The sequence below is a fragment of the Hirundo rustica genome, chromosome 5 (assembly GCF_015227805.2).
Source record: "Hirundo rustica isolate bHirRus1 chromosome 5, bHirRus1.pri.v3, whole genome shotgun sequence".
NCBI lineage: Eukaryota > Metazoa > Chordata > Aves > Passeriformes > Hirundinidae > Hirundo > Hirundo rustica.
In genome coordinates, this window is record NC_053454.1 from 70785019 (window position 1) to 70793694 (window position 8676).

At 38.1% G+C, this 8676-nt stretch overlaps 1 long non-coding RNA gene across 1 annotated transcript; it reads right to left on the minus strand.

The window, feature by feature from the left end:
• Positions 1–579: 579 nt before the first annotated feature.
• Positions 580–6128, minus strand: LOC131378565 (uncharacterized). The gene is made up of 3 exons (XR_009207884.1): positions 6052–6128; positions 4649–4706; positions 580–1916 (listed from the first exon to the last, which is right to left on the minus strand). It is a non-coding gene; the product is annotated as an uncharacterized LOC131378565 (long non-coding RNA).
• Between the last annotated feature and the right edge of the window lie 2548 nt (positions 6129–8676).

Sequence of the window (8676 nt, forward strand, 5' to 3'; positions counted from 1 at the left end):
GCAAAACGTAAGTAAAATAAACAAAAAAACCCAAATTATTAAGATTTCCTTTTTTTCTTATATTATCTGGTTAAACCATCTTGAGTGTAGGTACAATTCCAATTCAAAGCAGTGTCAAAAGTATATATATACACACACACATCCATCTAATAGAAACTTAAAAAGTCTGTTAGCTCAAGAGAAATTTTGAAACTTGGCAGAGTTAGAGAATCAGGCGTGTTTACATGCTGTATTCACCAAAAGAGCAGAAAGGGGAAAGTTCACTGGGTAAAACCATGATCTCAAAAGTCTGTATCCATAACACCAATCATAAGCTAATTTCATAAACAAATAAGAAATCTTCCCTAAAATGATGAAATTCAAAATTTACCATCAAAATAGTATTATAAATATGAAGTTAAAAAGCCACTTGAACATTCAAAGACAGCTTTATTGGAATTAATAAGAAAACAGAAGAAAAACTATTTGCCTGCTAACAACATAAAGTATTCATTTGTGTAATAAGAGCAATGAATTTCAAAATTAATTCACTTGTTTCTATGAAACATAATGAAGAATTTAATGGAAACTGCCCTTTCAGTTCTAATAATTTTTAATTTTAGATTACTAAAGATATCAGAGAAAGCACTGTTATTCTAGTAATATTGTACTATTAGCTGTAACATACAGAAAGACTAAAATTAATTGACTAAGAACATGGTACAGGAAAAGAAACAGCAGAAAAATGCTCCCAGACCCTTTTGCCAAAACTCATTTCCAGCTTTTCAGCAAATAAAAAATAACAGCTAATTACCATGAAGCCAGCTAAATGTAACATTTCTCAAGCTGAAGTGTTCCGAGCATCTGCCAAAAAGCAAGAAACACGGTATTTCTTTTCCTGCTCGTTTCTTCTGTCTCCATCTACAAAAAGGCCCAAGATCCCTGCAGTTTCAGATCACAGCCAAGGTCTTTAGCCCAATCCCCTGAGTATTTTCTGAAGTCATTGTGATTTTTGGAGCATAGGGAGCGGGCTGAGATTTAAATGATGGCGTCTATACGCACATGCACAGTGCCAGCATGAACCAGGCATTTTTCTCCAAGGTGAGGACAGCTCCGGGCTCCAACCTTTTGACTTGCCCTGGTGCACACAGTGTATTGAGACACCTTGAAGGAACTGCAAAACTTTTCCAAGAAAAACCCCGGTACAAAAGACATTTGCCCCCACTCATCTCATTCCCGAGGGCTCACCCAGCTGCAGAGCAGCTTTCTCTTCAGCCACAAAGTGTTTCTATGGCTGTTGTCAGAACTATTCTGTAAGTCTGCATCTCAACCTGAGCTCCCTGCATCAAAGCTGTGGTAGCTTGGAGCTGTGTCCATCTTCCAGCAATAACACCTGGAGCAGCAAAATCTGCCTGTCTTACGGGTCTCTCCACAAAGGCACAGTGAGGTGGAAACATGTAGGTGATGCTTTTGACCTTTCTCCTCTGGCACTCCATAGACCCCATCACTCTCAGGCACATATTGGCAGGAGCCACTCCAGGCACCGTGACCTCTCCTTCCCCTTCACAAGGTTGGAAGCACCTATCTGTGGCTGCACACCAGCCATGAGGCAGTGCCTGTGTCCTCATCGCAGCTGGGAAGAGCCTGTCCTTGGCACACCTCTGGAGGCCCACTTCAATACACTGGATAATGAATGAACTCTCCCCGCTTCACGCTACTGATCCCGGCTTCATACGTGTTGCTCTAACTCGAGACAGCGCTGCTGCTCATCAAGATGTTATGTGAAATAAGCACCCTGGCAAAGCTGACTGCGCGAGAGCAGCTAAGCCTGTCGTTTAAAGCCATGATCATGGGAAGAGGCCCACAACATTAGTGGTGCCATTAATCCCTTGTTATTTGTGCAGGTCCTTCCCCTGTAGCCATTGAACAGTCAGACACTGAGGCCCCTCACAGAGGAAAAAAAAAAAAGCATTTGACAATATGAAAAAGGGCCACCCAAGGAACCTCCTCAAAACCATCTTAGGTACCCCTCCATTTTAATAATCTTTCCTGTTCCTCCTTCCTTTCAGCTATTATCCTTAAGAATTTGAAGTGTCCTAGCTAAGGACTATATTTCAGAGGCAGTACTTTTACTCCTGTTGCTACACTGTAGTCCAGTCTTCTTATAAGATGGACTACACATAAAGGGGGGAAAGAGAATAAAAAAGTGGCTTTTTCAGTTACAGCCCTTTTCCTGGAAAGTCACAGTTGCAGCTGACAGCACAGACTGTTGGCTATTCCAGGAGCCTTTCCTCTCTAGTCCTGGTAAAATATTTTGTGCTCCTCCCACTTTCAGTCTTTGAAACAAAATTCTACATTACTAATATCAATATATCAGTATGTGCTGACTTTGCTTTTCTACAGTTTTTATACCAAATTCTTGTAAACAGCAAATATTTGTGTGTCTCAGAAAGTAAGGATGTCTCGATGGAAACAGGCTACCCAGAGAAAGACAGGTATTTTACATAAGTGTAATGAGACTTTTTTTTCCCCCCTTCTTCCTTCCAGTTTTTCATTTCCTTCTTTTCTCTGTCTTTATAGGGCACAAAGGGTATAAGAATAAAGGGACAAAAAGGGTATTAAACTCTTTGAGGATCTGATAGAAAAGGTTGAGCATACCTAATAAGGAACTATTCAATAGAGCTATTTTGTTCTTAATTCTACCGCAATTATCACTTTTGTAATCAAAGACTTAGATGTTTTAATTAACCTTGATTTCATCCTTTAGTGTATTCAGTGTTTATCCTGTATTTAGGTTAATCTAAAAAAAAATATATATATGTTTCTCTGGAAGGAAAATCCTAATGAAGTAAAGCCCGCATCAAACTCTGTGGGCCTTTATATCCCAAAATTATTTTGAAACTTTCAATTTTAGGCTGTTTTTTCACCTATGTGAGTGATTTCTCATTCCCCACAAACCCAAAAAATGCACGTATCTCTACTCTTCTCCCTACCCCATTCTAGCTTCTGTCCAGGAGAGACCCAATGTTCATTGCCAAATTCCCTCTAAGCAGAATTGTGCAGAGAGGGACGGCCTGAAACTTCTAAAAATCCCAGACTGTTAATCAGAACTACATGGTTTCCCACTTTTTTTTCTAGTTGCTTTTAAGGAAACATTTACTGAGACTAAAATCATGCTAATTTGATGAGGCTTGGTAGGCTAGATGACTGAAGTAATGCACATGTTTATGCAGAAACAAATACATAATTCTGCCTTTGTTTGAGGTACTGCTCTCAAGAGCTTGGTTCTTATTATGACACCCTTGTTCACAGCAAAACTAAGATTAATTAGGGAAAATATTTATTTTCAGGTCTTTTTTGGGTGGAAAATGTGGAAAGGGGGGAAAAAAAAAAATCTCCTGTTTAATTTAAAGGAAAAGAAGCATCAGTTTCAGAGTGCCTTCCTAAACCTAAGTAATGTAAATCTGATGCATGATCAAAAACATCTTCTTTTGGAAAACATGACTTTACTACAGCTCAGATGAAGCAAGATGCATGCCTGTGGGAAATTATTCCACTGAGGGGCTATGCTCAGCAGCAGTGCTGCAGATGACCTCTGGCAATGTTAGGGAAGAAACATACAGGAAAATTTGTCTTTTATTTTTTGAGATGTAAAATAGATGGAGAATGTTAAGATCATTAAAAAGAGATGGACTTTTTTGTATATGACCTTTGTCCAACTTGGGACACTTGAAAGTCAGTAACTAAAAAGTGTTTATGAAACTCTTCAACTAGTTTAAATGTAAGAAATTGTTTTTCAATGTATTCTTGGCCTTTGTTGCTTTAATCTTTCTTCTAATACAAAAATATCAGATTTGGGACTTTGTTGATCTCTGAAAAATAGCAACTGTATCATTTATATTTCTCTAGTAAGCTCATGCCTTTATTCTGGGTGTCAATTTTCATATCTATAGTGAGATTTACAAGGCATATATCTTTTTCACTGTTCCTGCTCACTGTAAAGAATGCCCTTTTTTAAATATAGTAGTTCTATAAATATCTGATGTGCTGTAATTAGGTAATTTTCAACAAAAAGAGAAGTAATCTTTAACAGCTTTCTTAATACAACTCAGCTCTCCACTGACTGACTGCTTTGAGATAGAGGAAAGGGAGGGAGAGATTAAACATATAAAGTAAATATTGCATATATTGTCCAAATCTCAAAAGGCATTTGTTTCTTTTAAAAAGCTTTAGCTTTATTTAAAAGGCACAGGCAGTAAATACATGTAGTAATAAGGTGACTGTATTTTCAGAAAACAACAGCAGTGCTAAAGTGCTTTGTGCTGACATTTTTAGGGTCATAAAGTAGTCACATTGAATTCTAAAAAAGCATATTTTAAGAAGTTCCTGCTCCTGGCTTGTGACTCAGCAGCGTGCAAGCCTTTGGAATCAGATGGCTGATTTCCTTCTGCACTCCCTATAGGAGAAAGAATAGTGCAGCAATGAACAGCACTGATGTATTCATATTAGTGGATGCCCTGGTTACCAAATTATGACAGAGATGCAAAAAAGAGCTAAGCAATGTAATCACAGCAAACTCTGTAGTGTTCAGAAGTCCTCTCTGATTCAGTCTGTGAATCAGCAGATTGACCATGGAAAAAAATGCAGTAAATATAATTTTTATATTCACCTGATTTAGTGCTCACATTGAAGATCACTCAGCATTCATTCCAACAGTTAATTTGTTCCTTGATAAGAAAGAAGTCCAGCTAAGCTAGAGGTTTAGAATCAACATTCTGGGGACACATACAGAAAACCCCAGAGGAAACCCTCTGTTTATCCCAAAAAATATCCAGCCCATTGAAGTTCACAACTTTGATACAGCTCTCATCTTCTCAGTATTTGAACATCAATGTACAAGGCTATGGATCCTCCCAATTTCAAAATGAGATAGGGTTTTGTAGGTACTAAGTACCAGAAACATTTGAAAATTATTCATAAAAAGTATCTTACCTCCTATTGGTACTAGCATGCCATAACCCCACAAATGCAACTTCTTTCCCATACCAGAGAGTATATGACCAAAAGAATGCACAATAAATGCATAAGTGATCCTCAAATTCTCTCCTAGGCATTGCACACCTAAGCTTGACTCAGAAATTTGCGGGCTTTATCACAGTAGTTGTCAAATGAGGCAATAAGAATTTACTCAAAAAAACTGTTTCTGAGAAAATAATTTTATGTTTCGGGAAGATTTGCCTACCTTCCTAACATCTTCCAATGTCAGTGTGCTTTTCCCAGCTCATAACCAGCCACCATGGCATCCTGCCATGAAATTGTGACATGCCAGCCTCCAACAAACCAATTCACCACAAACTTTGGCACTCCTGCCACAGAGCTTCTCAACTCTCTAACAACTAGGAAAATCATCTTATAGTTGTCACAGTCACTGGTCTCAGGTTCCCAGGAACCAAGTGCTTTTAATTGGGATTTAAGTGGGAACTAAGTACTGCTTAAGTTAATGATCTCACCAATTCAAGTCAATGTAAATGCTCTGTGTCTGGGCTTTTTGAATTTTCTTTTATCCTAAAAGTATAAACTCTATTGTATGAATGAAATTAATTTCTCCTTTAATGAGAATTATGATACCCAGGCATTGAAGGAGCTAAGAAAAATTATTTTCAGCTCTGAAGTAAGAGGAAAAAAAAAATCTCTTTTAAAAGTTTATAAACATGTTATTTGAAAGTTCCACATAAAATCTATCACTCAAAAACATGATATAGGTGGTACACACCTTGAAGCAAAGAGCAACAGTGCTGCAGCAGCCCTTTTATTAGAGGGTAGATATGAGCTAAGGCACAGACCCCTTGTTTATCACAGCATGAAAAGGGTCTTGGTTTATTCCTCTTTTCAGCTCAGCCATCCTCACTCCAACCATTCACTGACTCTGGCTGCAGCAGCGCCTGCTGCAGGTTTCCCTGGCAGCCTCTGACAGCTGGGTATCTCCTGCTAAACTCTGACTGCAGGCTTTCACCCAGCCAGACTGTGACTGCAGCTTCCAACAACAGGCTCTGACTGCACACCCAGACTGACCTCACAGCAGTGATTCTCTCTCCCCAGGATCCTTTGTCATGAGCCTCTGGTTCCCTCTTCCTCAAGGCTCCTCCTCCTTCACTATTCCCCCTCACCAGCTAACCCACTCCCTTTTATCACACTTATCTTTATTGGACACAGCTGTGACTCATCAGGGGCGATGCTGTACTGGGTAATTAACACAGCTGTTACTAATCAGGGGCAAGGTCACCTGTATTCCCTTCTCCTACACAATGGGATAAATGCACAGGAGTCTAGAAAAGGGCTTAAAAGAATGTTAAGGGCATCAAGCAAAAAGTCTTAAGCACAAGGACAGGTTGAGAACCACATTATTTACATTTCCTTTGTGTTTGAGAGTTACTTTTTGTCTAATTTTTATTATTCTTAGTTAGCCTTAAGAGTAGCAGTATTCAAAACTTTTAGTCATGTTGAATTTATAGGAAAAAATGATTATTTTATCATATCTGTGAAAGATTTCAAGGTCATTTGCACTGCAGTAACTACAAGTACTTTGCCCAAGTGAAACAAGAAAAAAGTTCTAATTGTCCTAATTTTTGATTTGTCAGCTGTGTTTACTGATTTGGGTACATATTGATGGCATAGATAGCTGCAAATTTAAACAGGGAACGACAATAAATAAGGGATAAATAATCAAAATATAATGATTAAATCATCCTTTCTCTCATCACTTTATGAGATGTGCTTTTTGAGAGCTATCAAGATATTTCAATTTCATATTTTCTTTTTTTTTTATTGTAGCAACAGATAGCCATTACATCTTGATAAGCTGAGATGAAAACACTTCATCCTGGATATTAAGACGCATCAATATGCATTATTTTTTTCCTTATCTTTGGTAAAATGTCCCAAAGTATCAGCTATAATTTAATCAAGTATCTGCTACTTTACAAAAAAACCCACCAAAAATATATGGTAGGAATTCATCTGAGCTATCTCAAGTGAATAAGGCATCTCAGTGATAAACCATCTAGTGAAAGAAACATATTAGCAGATAATTTTGAAATTAAAGAAAAGCCCCAAGCTGGATGAAAAGCCATCTGTGTTTCCTCCAGCTCTCTCTGTCTGGCATGCTGCTTGCTGTTTACTGTTGCCCACAACTAACTGTACTGGGACAGGAACTACAGAGCCTAAACATTGCAGATAAAACTTACTCAAAAATAGAACATTGTAGAAGTGTCATAATAAAATTCTTACTGGTCTCGTGAGGTTCTCAAGCAGGGTCTGCAGAAAAGGAACAAGAAAAATTGTGAAATGTTCATGTTTTAAGACAATAAAAACGAATGAAGTCGCTACCAAGCAGGCACTAAGTCATCCCTCACCCATTTTTATGCTGCAGTTCTGCTTCTCTGAAACCTATTTCAGCCAAGATTCAGGGTAACTTTCTCATACATATATGCAAGTCATATAACTCCACCTGTTCCTGAGGGCAAAACCCACAAATTAGGTAGCACTAAGTACCTAAGTAGTTAGAAGACTAAATTTCCTAATAGGCATACTGCTACTAATAAATGAGTGGGAGGTATATTTTACCAAACTCTTTTAAGCATTGGGCTTCTCTACTCTTCTCACAGGGGATTCAAAATTAACAACTTCAGTTCCTAGTATTAGAAGCCAAAAACTGCCTGAGGTGTGTTTCAGAAAACAAACAAACAAACAGTAAACATTTTCACAGAATATCCCCCTCCCTCCCACCACACAGTCATCATCTCCCGAACAGCAACAGCTGGGTTGTCTATTTATATCCAGCAATCATGAAGGTGTGCACTACTCCAGGAGCATCCCAGGAAAAGAACTGTTCCTCAGAGATTTACCCTGGGCAAGGTACAGTCACAGGCTCCCTAACAAACCTGTCAGAACTCATTAGGAAGGAGGCTCGTAAATACCAACAGATTATTCCGGCCGTAAAGCTACAATACTAAAGGCAAATTATTTCTATAGGCTTTGAATCAGGTATTAATGGTGTGTATCCAGATCCCTAGGAGGTGTAAGGCAGTGTAGCTCCATTGGCTTCAACACAGAAGGACACTGATCCGCTTGAAAGGATCTCCCTTTGGGGAGCAGTTTTTGAGTTGCAAGATTTGTATCCAGCTCTTTGTTTTTATTCTTTCCCATTCCTCTGTACATTCATCAATTTTTACACAGATCCAAATTAATCCCTATGAGAATGAGTTCCACATAGAAATAATTTAAAAGCCCAGAAATGTCAACTAAAATAAGGTAAAACATTCATAAATTGAAAACAAAACTACCATTATAGACCAATACATTCAACTATGTAGAATTAAACCAACAAGGATTTGAGATTAAAAAAAACAAAAAGCAAACAAGTAGTTCAATGATACTGTAGAACTGAAACTAATGAAGTCTGTCCTCTGATTTGTGCCCCCTGGTAAGATGTTTTCTGAATCAAGAAATGTGTGAGCTCAAACTGAAACTTTTCCTGAAGTAAACTTACATGTAAGATCTATCTTCTCTAAGGATTTGTTGAAATATCTAATAACAGGTGACTGTTGGTTTTCTGTTCACCTGAGACAGTTTTATCATCTATGTTCCAAGTACATCTTTTCATTAATGTGTAGGACTTAGCTTTCCCCGGAAACTCTC